Raw genomic sequence first — 19,035 nt, 5'->3', positions numbered from 1 at the left:
CTGGTCAAATGAGGCACTTAAAAATTGTATACAGCAGATTCAGGCATGGGTTCTGTGAAAGAACACCACCTAAACCCAAGAAGGCAGCTGCTGCAGCATCCAGTTCATCTTAAGAATTTCAACAATTAGTCACACAATAAATGTTCTGGTTTTTAAAAATAAAATATATTAAAATAAATTATATATATATAAAATATATATAAATTATTTATAATAATTAAATAAATTAAATATATAGTTCCTTAACTAGTCTCTAAGTATTATCAACTTTGGTTCTGACCTAGGAAATCACCAAGTCACGAAACTTCTCTCTCCAGGTGGGAATGGGAGCTCTCAGATGGTAGCTTCAGTTATAGGTGGCATGAGGAAGAAAATGATCAAGGACCTCTGATATCAAGTTCTTAAGATGTCCTAAGAACCACTTAGAACAATGCTATTCAAAGTGTGTGTGTCAGACTGCTGGAGGCCCATTCACGTCAAGATAAACACAGAAAATCACAGTAAGCATTTAGAAACTTTTCTAGCACTTGACATTGCTGTGACATCCAAGTGCATGATTTTTCTGGTGATTCACTTTTCTTGTACTTTACACAATTATTGGCTGGCAACAGATTAGGGGTGAAGGGAAACCCTTACAAAGCTGGTCCTTCACCACAGATAGTTTAAGAAGCACGAACTTTTCACACTATGAAGTGTCAGTTCAGTCATTATTGTTCTGAAGGAATCAAAGTACCTTTGCCCTCATTATCTTATAGCTTCTGATTTAAAGGCAATCAGATAAACCAGCAAGGAGGCACCCTGGCATAATCCAAGCTTGACCAACCCATGGCCTCCGGGCCCAACACAAATTCATAAACTTTCATCAGCTATCATTAGTGTTAGTGTATTTTATGTGTGGCCCAAGACAATTCTTCTTCTTCCAATGTGGCCCAGGGAGGCCAAAAGATTGCACACCCCGGACTATAATCTAATGGAAAGAGCACAAATCCACAGTAGTCAGCCAACCTAGCTTCTGGTCTACAAGAGTCAAATAACTAGCTGGATATCCTAGTTAAGTCTGAGTCTCCTGACTTTTCTGTGCTTTAATTTCCTCCTCTGCAAAATAATAGCATTTCTCAATCATTTTTTTTATGTGTGGTTCTTTCTCACATAAATTCTTTCTCCAAGTGGGGTCTACAGATAAGCTACATCAGAATCCCACATCTCTATCCCAAACACTTTGATTCTGTAGGGCTGGGCTAGGAACCAGGAATCTTTATTTTTTACAAGCACCTAGGAGATTTTTGATCATAGTAAAATTTAAGATCTATTGCAGTAAACATATAACCTTACTAAAGACTTTAGGAATAAAAAAAGGGTCACGATTTGTATGTAATCTCCAATAAAGAAGTTATTTGATTTTTATTATTTTTTTTCTGGAGACAGGGTCTCACTCTGTTGTCCACACTAGAGTACAGTTGTGCAACCATAGTTCATTATAACCTCAAACTCCTGGACTCAAGCAATCCTCCCAACTCAGACTCCTGAGTAGCTGAGACTGCAGGTGCACAACACCACATCTGGCTAATTTTTTGTATTTTTTGGAGACAAGGTTTTGCTATGTTGCCCAGGCTGGTCTTGATCTCCTGGGCTCCAGTGATCTGCCTGCCTTGGCCTCCCAAAGTGCCAGAATTACAGGCATAAGCCACCACGCCCGGCCCAGAAAATACATTCTAATATGCTTTCATAATATGTGTAATACATAACAGCAAATTTCCATTTTTCCCCATCTTAAAAAGGGATAGGCTGTGTGCAGAAGCTCACATCTGCAATCCCAGCACTTATCCCAACACTTCGGGAGGCCGAGGCAGACAGATCGCTTTAGGTCAGGAGTTCGACACCAGCCTGGCCAACATGATGAAACCCCGTCTCTACAAAAAATACAAAAATTAGCTGGATGTGGTGGCACGCGCCTGTGGTCCCAGCTACTCGGGAGGCTAAGATGGGAGAATCACGTGAACCCAGGAGGCAGAGGTTGCAGTGAGCCGAGATGGCACCACTGAACTCCAGCCTGGGTGACAGAGTGAGACTCTGTTTCAAAAAAAAAAAAAAAAAAAGTGATGTTTGCTTGGGAAGACCAACGGTATAGCAAAACACACAAACATTTAACTAGTGGCATCAAAAACTGCTTTCCCGACATGATATTCAGAACTCGAATATGGTATATTGATCCCTCCCAAATAAAACTAGAGGCTTATTTTTATGTTTGTGTTCCTGGGATTACAGGCATGCACCACCATGCCTGGCAAATTTTTGTATTTTTAGTAGAGACGAGGGTTTCACCCTGTTGGCCAGGATGGTCTTGAACTCCTGAACCCAAGTGATCCACCCACCTCAGCCTCCCAAAGTGCTGGGATTACAGGCGTGAGCCACCGCCCAACCTGTTTGCGTTGTTTCTAAAACAACAACATAAGGAGAAAGATTTCAGTCTGTTTTTTGCTAGCATTTCCACAAATAACAACAGAGTTATAGATAGCCTGTATCTCAAATAAAAACCAAATTAGATAGTAATTGTCAACGTATTTTCCTTTTTAATACTGCTTTTGGGTAGTGCAAGAGACATGTTGATGTGCTGTGGTGAGGATTTTATCAAGTAAACGCAATTTAAGAATCTGATGAAGATCATCTAGAGGTGAAGCTGCACAACTACTATCATTTTAATGTCCCCCATTAATTGGTGGGTTCACAGTCACTATTCCTCAAGCTGCTGGTCTCTAACCGTGTCAACATTTCAGAGTTGGGAAACACTGAACTAGATCAATGGGAGTGGTGGGGATGATTCAGAATCATCTGAAGTGCGGGATTCAACCATATGGCCAAGGGTACAACAGGAAGGTGGAATGCCCTTTGACAAGCTGAGAATATTCTGACATCCCTCTTCCCACCCTCTCAGTAAACAATGGCTAAGGTACACTTTAGCTCTGACACGGAAGGATTACGCAAACTCTTCCATCAGTATATGATAAGTAGACAAACATAAGAGAATCTGGAAGATTAAGAATTCTCCACTGTGGACTGGGAAAGTCCTCATCTCATAAATTATTCCTTCCCACCCCTGCTTGCACATAATTTTAGCCCCTAACTATTCCTTTCTACCCCTTGACAAAAATCCAGATTCCTCAAACTAGCTGAATTTCAGTGGACCTACTCCTGCTAAGGCCCTAGAAAACACTCCTTCCTCTCTCCCCAAATTAGAACATTCCTTTGCCCAGCATTTTAGAATAAAGCATATGCTCTGGCTGATCTTCCACACCATGTAAAATAATAATTAGTATAGTTAAGATGGTACAATCCAACCCAACTGCAATTGGTTATGCATCTACTGACGCAAGACCTAGAAGAGGGTTGGAAGTTGATAGAGGATGAAGCTTGGTTATTTCTCAAGCACATATTTTAATCATTATGAAAGTAAAAAAGCATGGGAGGATTAGCAGAAAATGCAGAGGGTAGGGCACATAGTTTCTTGTATTATTTTAGGATAAAATACGCTGATTCAATTGCCACTAAGACTATATACATGTGATCTGTACCAAGACTGGAAAGATTTTCCAAAGCAAATGAAGAGTAAAACAAGAAGAGGGTGAGGTGGGAGAGGAGGATGCACGATTTACTCAAGAAAAGCTTTTTTTCCTTTCAAATCTTTTAACATAATCCAGCAGTTGCAAATAAACAATGGTGTTGATCACTAATAAATTGCATTTAACCACTCAGAAGCCAGCAGAGCCTCCATTTGGCCTAACTTCCTGTAAGTTTCAAGATGAGTAGGCAGCACTTCTTTAAAAACGACCAAGACAGTTAAAATGTTTCAGCAGATCATACTGGCTGCAAGTAGTTCAAATCCAGGTGGATTTCCCCTACTCTTAGAACTAGCCACTGGTAGAAACAAGTGACTGTCCCAGGGAACACTCCACAACTCAGAGATAATGAAAACATATTTTTATATGTAATTCTAGAAAAGGCATGTGAACATGAAAACAGAAAATGTAGGTTTAACTGTAGCATTGCAGAGCGGCAGCTTTAAAAAGTCAGATAACATTAGCTCAACAAAATCATATACTGAAGTGTGCTCAAATTCAAATTCAGCACATGGCGGTAGTAGCAGTTGAAAAACGCTGCTGAGAGGGCAAGAAGGTTTTGCTGTATCTTTTTAGAGGAGAGGACAATGAAGAAATTACCAGACCAAGGTCACTTTTCAACCTAAAAAAAAAGTGGGGGTTAGTAGCTTTAACAGAGATAAAAACCTGTGTAGGTCATAACTCCATGAAATCAGTAGCCTGGTGAGTGTCTCTCCAAGAATCTTGCAGGAAATTAAGTGTGGATTGACTAATTAAATGTAAAGTCTCCTTGAGAGTAACTTCAGTTCTTGAAGACTATATATTTCTGTGAAACATACAGAAAAATTACGAGGAGGATTTACTAGGTATCACATCACAGCCTTTCTCCTTTCACATCAGGTTGGAAACACTATGATCTAAAAAGAATAGAACGATTTGGGAATTGTTCATTCTCTAGTCTTTGCAAAAATTCACGTGCTAGTGTAACTGTAATATACTTAGGAGTTTCCAAAAATGACACACATTTCCTCAAGAGATGTAGAAAAAAATAATCTCTGGGTAAAAGGCCAAACATTGTCTCTTCTGAATGCTTAAACAGCCAATTATGTGTCTAATACATTAATTATATAAAGAGAGAGAGACTATTACAGGAAAGTTGAATAAGACATCTTAAAAAAATGTACCCTGGGGCCTAAGTCCATTCAAATGACAGTAAAATCACCCCTCAAAAAATCAGTTTTATGGAACATCTAGTATTTTAATTTTCCAGCTGCCAACAGAAATATATAAGGAGCAGAAATTAAACTAGTTATGGCAGCAGTGCAGTGAACAAAACTTTAATTGTATTACACACTAGTTAGACATTTGCCAAACAATACAAAGGCCCTTAAGGGTAGAAACTTCTTTAGAATATAAATGATTCCCAATCAATATGACAGAAATTAGTCTGCTTAGGTAATAAACAGATTCATGGTTTAGATGTAAAAATTCAACTGACATCATAATTCAATACAGAAAATAAATATATAAGAAATTAATCTCTAAAATGGCTTTAAATCACTGTGATTTACATATGCTGTATCATTAATAGGCCCTTTAAGCTGGTATTGTACTAATCAGCTTTTTTAACATCCTGCCCACAAAAGAGCTTATTCATTTAGCTAGGAGACAGGTGTTAGCAACCAGAAACCTCTTTTAGCCTCGAGTTCCAGGGACTGGGCCTGCATCTGTGATGATGATTGGCAAGTCTAAAGGAAGGACAGCTTTAAAAGAGGGAAAAGAAGGAGACAGGGAACAAGAAACAAAGACCAAAAGGGAGAAAAGAAGATAATGAAAGAAATGGATGTCAGGTGCTACTTAATGAGGCCACCCTCAAAGGCTCCTAGCCTAATCTGGGCTACCATCCAAATACAGATGGCAGAATTTGGGTAATGTTATTCATTTATTCCTGCAGATAGTAACTCTGGGTACATGCCAACACTCCACTCATTCTAAAAAATTGTTTAAAGTGTTGCTAATTGTCCTGTGACTCATTCTTCTTACCCATATTCTCTGGTTCTTAACTTTAGTCCTCACTCTTTCATACATTTTCTAAAAGAGCTGACTGAATAGATATTCCTGGAAAGAGATATAGAGAAAGCTGGATTTAGAAAAGCATCTTAAGCCTACAGAATAAAAATTGTGTGAGGAAGTGGGAGAAGGGACATTTATTGAGTTGCTTACAATATACAAAAAACATATTTTTCTCTCTTTTAATCCTCCCATGCATATTTTCCCCCTTTTAATCCACATAACAATCCTACCAGGTATTTTCATCTTGCAGATGAAAGCTCACAGAGGTTAAGTAATTTGCCTAAGGTAGCACAGCCAGGAAGTGGGGGAGTCAGAATTCAAAACCAGGTTTGTCTATACAAACAAACTACGTTAGGGATAACGTATCTAGTGCCTGAATCTGTTTTAAATCAGATGGTTCTATATTTCAGCAATTATTCTTCCTCCCATGAACTCATCAAACGGCTGCTGACTAAATTTTATTAACTATTTGTTACGCACCTATTATTTTCAATAAAGGCTTCAGCTGTGTAGAAATAAAACAGGCAAACTGACTTTATTCTAAAATTTGACATACAGAGAATTCCCAGGCATCTCTGCCAACCAACACTGATGATCATAACTAGATTCAACTACCTATTCAGACCTCTAGTTGTTTCCACATTATCATTCATTTGTCCACTCATGAGATAAACGAAGCTAGTTTCACCAAAAACCCTCCCTCATGACTCCTGATAGATAATACAGCAGAGGAGGCCTCACTGTAAAGCAATTTACATAAAAGTTATAAAAGCTCTTTGTTATCTGTCATGACTAGGAAATGGGCTATTCTAGCAAATCAAACATCCTGGATAGCATAACGATTCTATTAGAGGGACTACCAATTTATAAGGAATTTCAATGTGCATAATTTCACTCTAAAAATTAAAAAAAGAAAAGCGGGTCAGGCACGGTGGCTCACGCCTGTAATCCCAACACTTTGGGAGGCCAAGGTAGGCAGATCACTTGAGGTCAGTAGTTTGAGACCAGCATGGCCAACATGGTGAAACTCCATCCCTACAAAAAATACAAAAATCGGCTGGACATGGTGGCACATGTCTGTAGTACCAGTTACTTGGGAGGCTGAGGCAGGAGAACTGCTTGAACCCAGGAGGCGGAGGTTGCAGTGAGCCGAGATCACACCACTGCACTCCAGCCTAGGTGACAGAGCAAGACTCTGTCTCAAAAAAAAAAAAGAAAGAAAAGGGAAGAAAAGTGAACCCCAATTTTCAAAGTTCCATGGGGCCTGATGTACAGGAGATAATGCCCCCCCCACCCTGAAAAAGAATATCAATGCAATAAAACGGTGGTTCCCAAACTTGACTGCACATCAAAAGCACTTGGCAAGCCAGGCACGGTGGCTCAATGGCTCAAGCCTGTAATCCCAGCACTTTGGGAGGTCGAGGCAGGCGGATCACCTGAGGTCAGGAGTTTGAGACCAGCCTGGCCAACAGGGTGAAACCCCACCTCTGCTAAAAACACAAAAATTAGCCGGGCACAGTGGCGCGTGCCTGTAATCCCAGCTACTTGGGAGACGGAGGCAGGAGAATTGCTTGAACCCAGGAGGCAGAGGTTGCGGTGAGCCGAGATCATGCCACGCACTCTAGCCTGGGTGACAGAGACTCCATCTCAAAAAAATAAATAAAAACCACTTGGGGAGCTTTTTGAAAATAAAGATGCAAGGGAGATTTTTTAAAGCTAGCTTCCTGCTGGACGCAGTGGCTCACACCTGTAATCCCAACATTGGGAGGCCAAGGCGGGCAGATCACCTGAGGTCAGGAGTTTGAGACCAGCCTGGTCAACATAGTAAAACCCCGTCTCTACTAAAAATACAAAAATTAGCCGGGTGTGGTGACACACATCTGTGGTCCCAGCTACTTGGGTGGCTGAGGCAGGCACATCACTTGAACCTGGGAGGTGGAGGTTACAGTGAGCCGAGATCACCTCACTGCACTGCAGTCTGGATGACAGAGCTGAGACTGTCTCAAAAATAAATAAATAGGCTGGGTGTGGTGGCTCACACCTATAATCCCAGCACTTTGGGAGGCTGAGGCGGGCGGATCACATGAGGTCAGGAGTTCAAGATCAGCCTGGCCAACGTAGTGAAACCCCGTATCTACTAAAAAAAAAAATGCAAAAATTAGCTGGGTGTGGTGGTGGGTGCCTATAATCCCAGCTACTCGGGAGGCTGAGGTAGGAGAATTGCTTGAACCCAGGAGAAAGGTTGCAGTGAACCGAGATCCAGAGGTTGCAGTGAACCGAGATTCCGCCACTGCACTCCAGCCTGGGTGACAGAGCAAGACTCCGTCTCAAAATAAAATGAAATAAAATAAAAATAAATAATAAAAATAAAAGGTAGCGTCTACGTGGTATGGCCTCATAGTAGTAATAATAAATTATAAAATTGAAAAAATAAAAGGTAATTCTCTGGTCATCACTTACCCACTCAGTCAAAATCTCCAGGAAGTGGGGCTGGGAAATCTGCATTTTTAAAGAATATCTCGGTCAGTGACTCAGCAGCAAATCACCAGGTACCTCATCTTTCAAGGAGTGGCTGGTGTTTGGAACTCCTTACAATAAAACATACTCAAAAGGCTAAAGCTGCACTGAACACAATGTGACCTGTCATTGATGATTCAGGAGACTTCAGGATCTCCCATTACCATAGGTTATCATTTACTACCAGTCACTAGTCACTGTACTAACAAAACCAGTAAGGTAAAGTTAATAAAGACTTTCTATTAGTAGAGAGCAGGAAAAAACAGCTTTTGTTTTATTATCAGATTCAAAAAGCTGGTTTTACTCCAGAGGAAATGCAGTTTTTTGTTGTTGTTTTTGAGATGGAGTTTCGCTCTTGTTGCCCAGGCTGTAGCGCAGTGGTGCAATCTCAGCTCACTGCAACCTCCGTCTCCCAGGTTCAAGTGATTCTCCTGCCTCAGTCTCTCAAGTAGCTGGAATTACAGGTATGCACCACCACACCCGGCTAATTTTGTGTTTTCAGTAGAAACAGGGTTTCACCATATTGGTCAGGCTGGTCTCTAACTCCTGATCTCAGGTGATCACCCGCCTCTGCCTCCCAAAGTGCTGGGATTACAGGAGTGAGCCACTGCGCCCAGCCAAGATGCAGATTTTATGATTTAAAAAGGAAACTGTTTAAAAACATGCAGGACTCTTTTAACCAACTGCTTGGCTTCACTGCAGAATGTTAACAGGCCCAAATACATTAAAAATGTGGAATATTCACCCTGCATAAGAAAAGTAAAGGAGGAACTTCATGACAGTCTTAACGAAGAGAAAGGATAATGGGTTTAAACTAAGACTGGCATAACAGGATTAGCTATGACCGCTGTCCTGATGGCAGCTGTTAAATCTTGGAAACAGGGAGGGCAGAGGTCTTTAAATACATGAGGCCAATTCCTACCTATCTGAGATGGCTTTTATGTGAGATATAATAGGATATCCTACTAAGAGCCAAATTAGTTTTACTATTTTAAAACTGCTTAACTAATATAAAGTCACAAAAAAAGAAGTTAATCAGATATTTCCTTAGGAAAGACCCGGGAGTCTGTTTGTATATGAAAAGCTTGTCTTTAGGCTGGGCACAGTGGCTCCCACCCATAATCCCAGCACTTTGGGAGGCCGAGGCCAGAGGATCGCTTGAGCTCAAGGCATTTGAGACCAGCCTGGGCAACATGGCAAAACCCTGTCTCCACCAAAAACACAAAAATTAGCTGGGCGTAGTGACGCACATCTGTGGTCCCAGGTACTTGGGAGGCGAGGATTGCGTGAGCCCAGGAGGCAAGGTTGCATTGAGCTGAAATCATTCCATGGCACTCCAGCATGGTTGACAAGAGTGAGACCCCCATCTCAATTAAAAAAAAAAAAGACTATCTTTACAATTGCCAAAATCTTTCTTACACAAACACCAAATAACCACTACCAATAACCAGAAGTGAAACAAAAATAACCAGTAATCATCATTAAACCAGTAACCACTACCAAACAACAATGAAGCAGCTCCTCGCTTGAGACTTCACCAATAGTAATTTAAACTATGCGTTCTCATTAAACTCTAATACCTTAATTCTGTTATTGTATTAACAAGTTATGAGATTCTAAGGTATAGAGGTTAAATCTTTCCTCCAAAAACATAAACACTATGACTAGTACAAGTTTGGTATAAAAGCCTCTATCATTAAAACCATGGCAGTATTAAAGGTTCTATGACAAGAATAAAAAATCAAGGTGGAATTAGTCCCCCTAACACCTTTTTAGGTTTACAGACGTGTTCTCAGAAAGTCTTAGGCATGACGCTCATAGAGATGGGTGTGACTGTATTTAAATAACAATGCACATGTAATTAGAAAAGAAATTGTGCCCTTTTTTGTTATTGTTGCTGTTTGTTTTGTCTTCTTAAATGCTGGTCACTAAAAACGCCTTTTCCACAACCCTTAAGAGGTGTTCCGGCCTGGCACGGTGGCTCACATCTGTAATCTCAGAACTTGGGGAAGCCAAGGCAGGAGGATTGCTTGAGCCCAGTTCATGACGAACAACATGGCAAAACCTCGTCTCTACAGAAAACACAAAAACTAGCTGGGTGTGGTTGCACATGCCTGAGGTCCCAGCTACTCAGGAGGCTGAGAAGGGAGAGTCACCTAAGCCTAGGAGGTCAAGGCTGCAGTGAGCCATGATTATGCCACTGCACGCCAGTCTGAGTGACAGAGTGAGACTCTGTCTCCAAAAAAAAAAAGGTGTCCCTATTAGATGGTACCAAGCAGAGTTATGTCAACTGGCTTGGTCATGAGAGAAGGTTTGAAAGAAATTGGTTTTTAAGGTTTCTGAGAAGAGCTTTCTTTTTTTGTGCATGTTATTTTGGAGGCTGGTTAAACTGGTCGATTTAAATATTTACAACCCTTGATCCCGATGTAAACAAGATATCACAACTGTCTACCTGATCAATATGAAAGTTTTTAACAGGCTGGTCTTTGTAATTAGATGGGCATTAAAATGAGTGCGTCCTAGATTACATGAACATTTTCTTCAATCACAATCAAGATATTAGCCCTGCCACACCAATCTGCAATTGTTATGAAAATATACCCAAATATTTTCAAACTTAAGAATACCTCTAAATAAACTGTAACTTCTGAATTGTACTCTAAAATTCAGAATTAGGAAATATACAATAAAAGTTCAGAAACCTTTGCCATCATCTACTTCCTTGAATGTGAAAGAGAATGTAATCAGAGAAAAGGATAAAGAAGTTGTCAAACCTGAAATCCCCTGAACAGAAAGGAGCTGTCACGGCTAGGCTGCAGCCCTAGAACTCTGTACACAAATTCAGCCCAGTACCTTGTCCCCTGCCTACTCCCATTCCTAGAAGAATGGTATAATAAACGGGCAGCCCGGCCCACATTTCAGTAAATTGAACTGTCACAGGGAGAATAAGGCAACCCAAACAGTTGCAGCGACAGTGGTTAACAGGAAGTCTCTCTGTCCTCCAAACCAATAATCAAAGGGATACATAAGGAACTCACTGCTTTCTTAGAAGGCCACATGCACCCCGGGATGTGTGCTCATCACGTCACTCTGGCCTTTAACCAGGGAGCAAAGTGACAGTTGTGGGTAAAACCCTATTTCCAAGCTAACAATTATCCTTCCTTATGGTAGACTGGAGGGTGCACGGTACACTCTTGATTACACAAGCAGTTTTTTTCCCCCCTAGAACAAATGACAGACCAACAAAAAGGAGAAAATGATACGCTGTTGTTTATCTCTTCTGCCAGCCTGAACTCAAGCTCTGAGCAGACGTGCCAGCGGAGGCTCTGGCTCCCCTGCTTCGCCAGACTTCCCCATGTCTGGTCAACTGTCTCCTGGGCAGCCGGCTGAAGAGAGGCCCCATTTCCCTCTCGGTCTTGACCGCTGCCGCACAGTGGCGACCTCATACACATCGCGAACAGAGGACAACTCCCAAGCGAGGGAACAGTGGACCCTGCGGGGAGAACCGCATTCCCAAACTTCTCCATCAAACCTCCAAACTCCAAACCTCCCTCCTCCAGCCGCCTCCTCTAAGACGGAGATAGGGACGGGCTGGTTCCTTTAAAGAGGTAAGCAGGCCGCCGCGGACCTGCCTCAGTTTCCTCTGACGTACAAAGAGGTATCTTTTCCCCACAAGCCAACTAGACCTGCCGGTCTGCAGGGCGCTTGGGGATAATCGAGGACGCACGTCTCCTGTTACTGCCCCCACAGGTGAAACGCTTTCTTTGAGGGGACTTTTCAAAGGACAGGTGTGGGCTGCTCTGAAGGCGGGGACTTCCAGCCAGCCAAGTGCTTCCCCCCACCCCTGTAGGGCAAGGAGAGTCCCAGGCCGCGCCCCACACAGAGGAAGGGCCCCCAGACCACAGCCTGACGGCACCCGACCGTCCCCCTTCCCGTCCTTCCCCAGGCCGGGCGCCCAGCGGTCCCCAGCGCCGCCAGCGCCGCCGCCGCCGCCGCCGCCTCCTCACCTGCTGCGGCCGCCCTCCCGGCCGGCACCTAGGAGAGGAGGCGAGGGGAGGGGCCGGATCCCGGCCGCGGACGCCTCAGGCAGGGAGGCTGCGGACTCCGCCGCGGCGGCGTCTGTGGGGCTGAGGGGCACCCGGGGGCGGTCGCGACATCCTCACGGGCGGCCCCAGGAAGTCGGCCCCCCCTCCCACCCATCCCCAGCCGGCCCGGCCCGGCCCGGCCGCTCCCGCCCTCCGCGCGGCCCCGCCCCTGACTCGGCCCCGCCCCCTCTCGGGATCGCGCCTCCGCTCCCGCCGCGCCCGAGCCACCATAGAGAAGAGCGAGGCGCCCGGCGGCCTCGAGCGCGGCCTCCGCTCGCGCCCCCTGGCGGAGCTGAGGCTCCCGGCGGCGGGGCCGGGCTGGCCTGAGCCGTGGGGCCGTAGGAGGCGTCGTTTCCCCAGTCATGGGGTCGGCCGCTGCTGGTTACCTTGGTCACACAACTCTGCGGGAGGCGCCCAAGGGTCCAGGTCCAAGTTTCAGCTGGGTCAAGGCCCGGCTTGGTGACCTTGAGCGAGTCCCTCAACACCTCTGAACGCATGTCATAAAGCTTTGAAAGGTGCCTGACTTTCATGTCTCATTGACTCTCTCCTCAGTGCGTTGAGCAGGCGATGGTTTCCCCCGCTTCATGATTGCAGAAACCCAGCCCCACTAGGGGTTACGAGCTTATTCAGCGTCCCACAACTGGGAGGTATTAGAAGCCGGGTCTGTGGGACCTAAAAACCCATGCTTGTCCCACTCACTCTAGCACTGCCCAGTCTAAACCGCTAGGACTAGCTACTTCCCCTCAGGAAAGTCAGGAAGCTGCTGAGGAAGGCTGTGATAGAATGAGAATGACTCAGCAAGGATCCATCCCTGCCTTTCACCCATGCACCTTTCAGCAAGGTACCTAACCTTTACGAACTCTGGTTTTCTCACCCCAGAAACGCAGGTTGGCGTGAGGATTTAGTGAGCGCATGCATGTAGCTGTGGTTAGTAAACCACCAAGCAGCAGGGCGGCCCAGGGGATGGTTAGCCAGCGTGGGCTACGATGCCTAGTCATGAACATAATATTAAGTTCTAATCCTTCTTTTAAATGGTGTCTAGTGACACAATTTTCTTAGGCTTTAGGTTCTATTGAGAACTCCTAGTTTTTCTGAACAATTTGTATTTTCAAACAAGGAATATCGTAAGGAAAATAAGATCATGAGCCAGGCGTGGTGGCTCATGCCTGTAATCCCAGCACTTTGGGAGGCTGAGATGGGTGGATCAGGAGTGGGTGAACTCCTGACGTCAGGAGTTCGAGACCAGCCTGGCCAACATGGTGAAACCCCATGTCTACTAAAAATACAAAAAATTAGCCAGGAATGGTGGCGGGTGCCGGTAATCCCAGCTACTCGGAAGGCAGAGGTTGCAGTGAGCCAAGGTCATGCCATTGCACTCCAGCCTGGGCAACAAGGGCGAGACGACGCCTCAGAAATAATAATAATAATATCACGTATACATATCAGACTCTGTCACTTTACAAGTATTATTTTCAATCCTCACAACCCAGCAAACTGAGTACTATTATTCCCATGTTATCAATGAGGATCTACATATTAAGTAATTTACCCAAAACCACATGGTTAGAAAAAGGTGGAGCTGGAATGTATTGCTTTTTTTTCTTTCAACCAGCAGTGTCTTGAATACACGGAGCTGCAATTTATTTATTTTTTTGAGACAGAGTCTCACTGTCACCCAGGCTGGAATGCAGTGGCGTGATCTCCGCTCACTGCAACCTCCGCCTCCCAGGTTCAAAGGATCTTCCCACCCTATAGCTGGGTCTACAGTCACCCGCTACCACGCTTGGCTAATTTGTTTATTTGTTTGCCTGTTTTTGGTAGAGACAGAGTTTCACCATGTTGGCCAGGCTGGTCTCAAACTCCTAACCTCAAGCGATCTGCCGCCTCGGCCTCCCAAAGTGCTGGGATTACCGGGATAAGCCATTGCGCCCCAAAAAGCTGGAATTTAAAACTGATTTTTTCAATCACCTGGAACGCACGGAAAGACTGACCTGCTAAAGGCCTCCCACATCCGAATTAAATGTACCCTTCATTTTCCTTCCTGGCTATTTTTGTAACTTTCCCTGATGCAATTCTGTCTGGTTTGCTTCTCTCTAAGTCTTCATTTCCAGCCCTACCCTCCAAAGGCATTTATGGTCTCCTCCTTTCCCTCTAATTCCTTTTCCCTAGATATGCCAGGACCTTGTCCATCCTCTCAATTCTGAAATAGATTCCTAGCTGTGATGAAGGCACAGCCTTTTCCACCACAGCACTCTTTCTCTTGATAGAAATCATAGCTATAGAAAGTTAATAGGTCCAGGCCAGGCGCGGTGGCTCATGCCTGTAATCCCAGCACTTTGGGAGACCTGATCACTTGAGGTCAGGAGTTTGAGACCAGCCTGGCTAATGTAGTGAAACCCCATCTCTAATAAAAATAACAAAAATTAGCCAGGCGTGGTGGCGTACGCCTATAATCCCAGCTACTCGGGAGGCTGAGGCAGGGGAATCACTTGAACTCGGGAGGTGGAGTTTGCAGTGAACCGAGATCGTGCCACTGCACTCCAGCCTGGGTGACAGAGCAAGGCTCCATCTCAAAACAAAAAACAAACAAACAGAAAAAAAGTTAATAGGTCCAGAACAAGGGTGGGGTGAGACCTGGGGATGTCCTTTCGTAAACTTAGTTTACAACCTGAAGGTTCAGTTCTGAAAGGGGGTGCACTTAATCCACTGATTGCATCCAATAATTGAAGTTTGGATTCATGACATCCTGTGGAAATCATTTTTTTCTGGGCCCTCTGGTCCATATTACAAGCAAATCATTGGAATGCTGCTAAATAATGTGCATATCACTGCAGCACAGAGGCCTCCGAGCTGCGTTTATCCACGCTCCTCCTTTCTCCACCTTAGGCATTACCACCATCACTATTTTTCATCTTTATCATGCCCTTCCACAGAGGCATTCAATAATGTACCCATTGTGCAAGCAATCCGAAATCCTTTTCAGCAAGCAATAGTATTTAGTAGTGATAAAACACTAATTTGTCTACCAAGTGACATATTTATAGAAGCTGTTTACTTGGACATATTTTTATTATTCCTACTCATTTGCTAAGTACTTTCCAATGCATATTTATGAAGCACAGGCCTTTCCCCAAACAGTTGTGAAAAAATAAATCATATTATTTCTTTTATTAGTAGCAGCACGGCTTGGAAGTCCTAGTGCCCTGATTTTAGTTATTTCTGGCAAGAGTTGGAAGAATTAATAGTGACTGACCACCTGCTATGTGCCAGACTCTCTGTGAAAGGCACTTTACATAAATTATCTGTTTAATTCCCCTGAGACATATATTTTACCAACAAAGAAAATGTAATTCCCCTGAAACATACACTTTACCAGTAGGACAGAGACATTACCTTGTCTAAGTAACTCGGCCAGAAAGGGACTAGCAGGGTTTTGAACTTAGATCTTTTTCCTGATTCCAAAATCCCAAATCACCATTCCATTTCACCAGCACCCCCTACCAGCTTCTCTGGATCTAATAGCTTCTGTAAAATATAAAGTGTTTTTTGTTTTGTTTTGTTTTGTTTTTTTAATGAGAGAGGATGTGTAGGTTACTGAGAATGGAACAGTTAGAGATAAACATACACAGGGTGCTAACCCTAATTTTTCTATGGGAGGTTACTCTTCAGGGGATTTACTCCCTAAGAAATCACTGGAAGGATGTCTCCCAAAGAGAAGGGCCAGTACTAGTGCTGGATCCATTCCTGGAGACAGAACTGGCTACACTGTTTGCAAGAAACAGTGCAAAATATGGGACGCTTGTTTAAAAATTAAGAATTTCAAGATGGCAACAGCAGAGCATTAAACTAAGTGCAGAGCCCTGCTAAGCATGGGGCCGTGTGACTGCACTGGTCATACCACCATGTAGCTGGGCCTGCCTGGACAGAAGAAAGCTGTCATCAGTATCCCCCATGCATCATAAGCTTATTCATAATATGAGATTGAGTGCCTATATCATGCCTGGAAAACTATTCAGTGTTTTACATAAGTTACATGATCCTAAAACAACTCTATGAAACAGATATTATTTTTCCCATTTCATGGTGGATGAAACTAAGGCTTAAAGAGACTGTTATTCATCCAGTGTTATATGGCAAGTAAATGTCAAAGCTAGGACCAAGTTAGTTGAGATATAAAAAATCCTGTTCCTTGACTTTGTATCTTTGTCAGCACAGGCCCATTGTTTTCCTACAAAACTCAAACTTAAGCTGAGGCTATTATACCAAAAACTATAGAGAGGCCAAGGAAGAGCAGAGATTCAACGGCTACTCAAAAAGTCAAACATGCAGCAGCTGAAGTGCAGCCGTACAGCTCCAGGGCATGAAGACCTGGCAGAGAGAACTCCATCATTCATGGCAAATGTCATGGCCAATACCCAGACTCCTCCAAGACTGAAGGGTAACCCAGTGAGGTCTTTCATAAAGAGCAGCTACGTGGAACCTAAGGCATCTAACTCAGTAAAATATTGTAAATAGTCCACCAAAGTTAGGAACAAGACAAGGATGATTGTTATTGTTGCTTCTATTCTGTGTAGTACTAAAAGTCAGTTTAGCCAGTGCAATAGGACAAGAAAAAAATGATAGAAAGCATTCAGGATCACTTTGGATTAATAATATACCTAACTCTAATTTAAGGTCTATGCATCACAGAGCCTTCTCCAATGCCAAACCCCAGCACACAGAACTAGACAGTTTAAACCTTACCCAGTGCTTGCTTCAGCAGCACATACACTAAAATTGGAACAATACAAAGATGATTAGCATGGCCCCTGAAATAAATTAAAATATAAATAAATCCTGCCCAGACAACTGCATGGCAGAACACAGCAAAAACCTAGTAGGATACACATCTAAATCCCTTATCTCCCCCTACTTCACATCTCAGGGATGCATAGGCCCTATTTGGTTTTGTTTTTTTGAGATGGAGTCTTGTTCCATCACCCAGACTGGAGTGCAGTAGTGTGATCTCAGCTCACTGCAACTTCCACCACCTGGGTTCAAGCGATTCTCCTGCCTCAGCCTTCTGAGTAGCTGGAACTACAGGCACCCGCCACCACGCCCGGCTAATTTTTGTATTTTTAGTAGAAATCGGGTTTCGCCATGTTGGCCAAGCTGGTCGCGAACTCCTGATTTCAAATGATCCACCCACCTCAGCCTCCCAGAGCGCTGAGATGACAGGCGTGAGCCACCGCGCTCAGCCAGTCCTGCTGTTTTTTATTCAGCTTTATTTCCCCCTAAACCTCCAGTTCTCTTTAATACTAATGATATCTGCCTTCTCCAAGTTTTTGTCATTCTTTTGTAACTTCCCTGGGGGAAATCAGAAAGAGCTGAGAAAGTAGATCTCTGATCCCGCTTTTTATGGTGAGCTAAGCTGAAAAGAGGTTGGGATGTGCAGCCCCTGCTGCTATCAGGGCAAAGTATGAAAAAGAATTTTGTGGAAACATTTACATATTTACAGCAGAAGGCAGCGTGCAGATGGGAAAAAATGGGTTTGGTATCAGGCAGACATCTGTCTGGATTCCCGTGCTGCCACTTATTAGCTTTATGTCCTTAACCTCACTGAGATCCCATTTACTGTCTATTAAATGGAATCATTCCCTCTGCCACAAGGCTGTCCTAAGGTCATAATGAGACATGCATCAAGGGCCTAAGGATACATAATAGAGCCTTGATTAACTCGTCTTTGGTACTACCGTAAGTACTAGTGAGAGGCTGCCCACCCAGCTTCCAGTTCATCCACACACTCTCCTTTCTAGTAGAAAGGAGAACTCCCATTTTTCTTTCAGTGGCTCCAGCATGTGCTTCAGGAAAGCCTGTCCCCAGCCTCAGCTCCAGGGCTATTTCCTAGTTGGTTCGAGTCAATCACAGCAGTCCCTTTTTCTTACCAGTTACTGTATTACACATGGGTGTATGAAGCAATTCTGCACCAATGAGATTTGAGGTGAGTTAGCTTTGGTTGGAAGTTAGTTCTGAGTTAGTCCTTTGTTAAATTAAATTTGGGGTCGGGTGTGGTGGCTCACGCCTGTAATCCAGGCACTTTGGGAGGCAGAGGCAGGTGAATCACCTGAGGTCAGGAGTTTGAGACCAGTCTGGCCAACATGGTGAAACCCCATCTCTACTAAAAATACAAAAAAAGCCGGGGATGGGGGCGCATGCTTGTAATCCCAGCTACTCGGGAGGCTGCGGCAGGAGAATTGCTTGAACCCAGGAAGCAGAGGTTGCAGTGAGCCAAGATCGTGCCACTGCACTCCAGCCTAGGTGACAGAGACTCCGTCTCAAACAAACAAACAAAAGCTAAATTTGGCCTGAGGGCTAGTCACAGTGGGTCATGCCTATAATCCCAGTTCTTTGGGAGGCCGAGGCAGGCAGATCATCTGAGGTCAGGAGTTCGAGACCAGCCATGGCCAACACGATGAAACCCCGTCTCTACTAAAAATACAAAAAATTAGCCGGACATAGTGGCAGGCGCCTGTAGTCATAGTCCCAGCTACTCAGGAGGCTGAGGCAGGAGAATCACTTGAACCCGGGAGGCAGAGGTGCAGTGAGCCGAGATCATGCCACTGCACTCCAGCCTGAGCAACAGAGCAAGACTCCATCTCAAAAAGAAAAAAAAAAATTGACCTGAGGAGGCTTTACTTGGGCCCTTAACAAACTGCAGCCTTAGTATGCAAACTAACTGAAAACCTAACTTAGGAGTATACTTTTGTAACAGATTGCTGAGGCTCAGC

The 19,035-nt window shown here is 44.0% G+C and overlaps 1 protein-coding gene and 1 pseudogene across 1 annotated transcript in view; one reads left to right on the top strand and one right to left on the bottom strand.

Annotated features, from left to right (window-relative positions):
* RFFL (ring finger and FYVE like domain containing E3 ubiquitin protein ligase) overlaps positions 1-12,385 on the bottom strand; it is an 80,303-nt gene extending 67,918 nt beyond the window's left edge. The window contains exon 1 of the mRNA XM_063706536.1: positions 12,191-12,385. The gene's annotated coding sequence lies outside the window, so the exon portion shown is untranslated. The remainder of the gene's footprint in view (positions 1-12,190) is intronic.
* Positions 12,386-17,014: 4,629 nt separating this feature from the next.
* LOC115934793 (uncharacterized) lies at positions 17,015-17,106 on the top strand (annotated as a pseudogene).
* Positions 17,107-19,035: the final 1,929 nt, after the last annotated feature.

The sequence above is a fragment of the Gorilla gorilla genome, chromosome 4 (assembly GCF_029281585.2).
Source record: "Gorilla gorilla gorilla isolate KB3781 chromosome 4, NHGRI_mGorGor1-v2.1_pri, whole genome shotgun sequence".
NCBI classification, from domain to species: Eukaryota; Metazoa; Chordata; class Mammalia; order Primates; family Hominidae; genus Gorilla; species Gorilla gorilla.
Note: the sequence above shows the minus strand (reverse complement) of the source record. Positions and strands in the feature narration are given on the sequence as shown.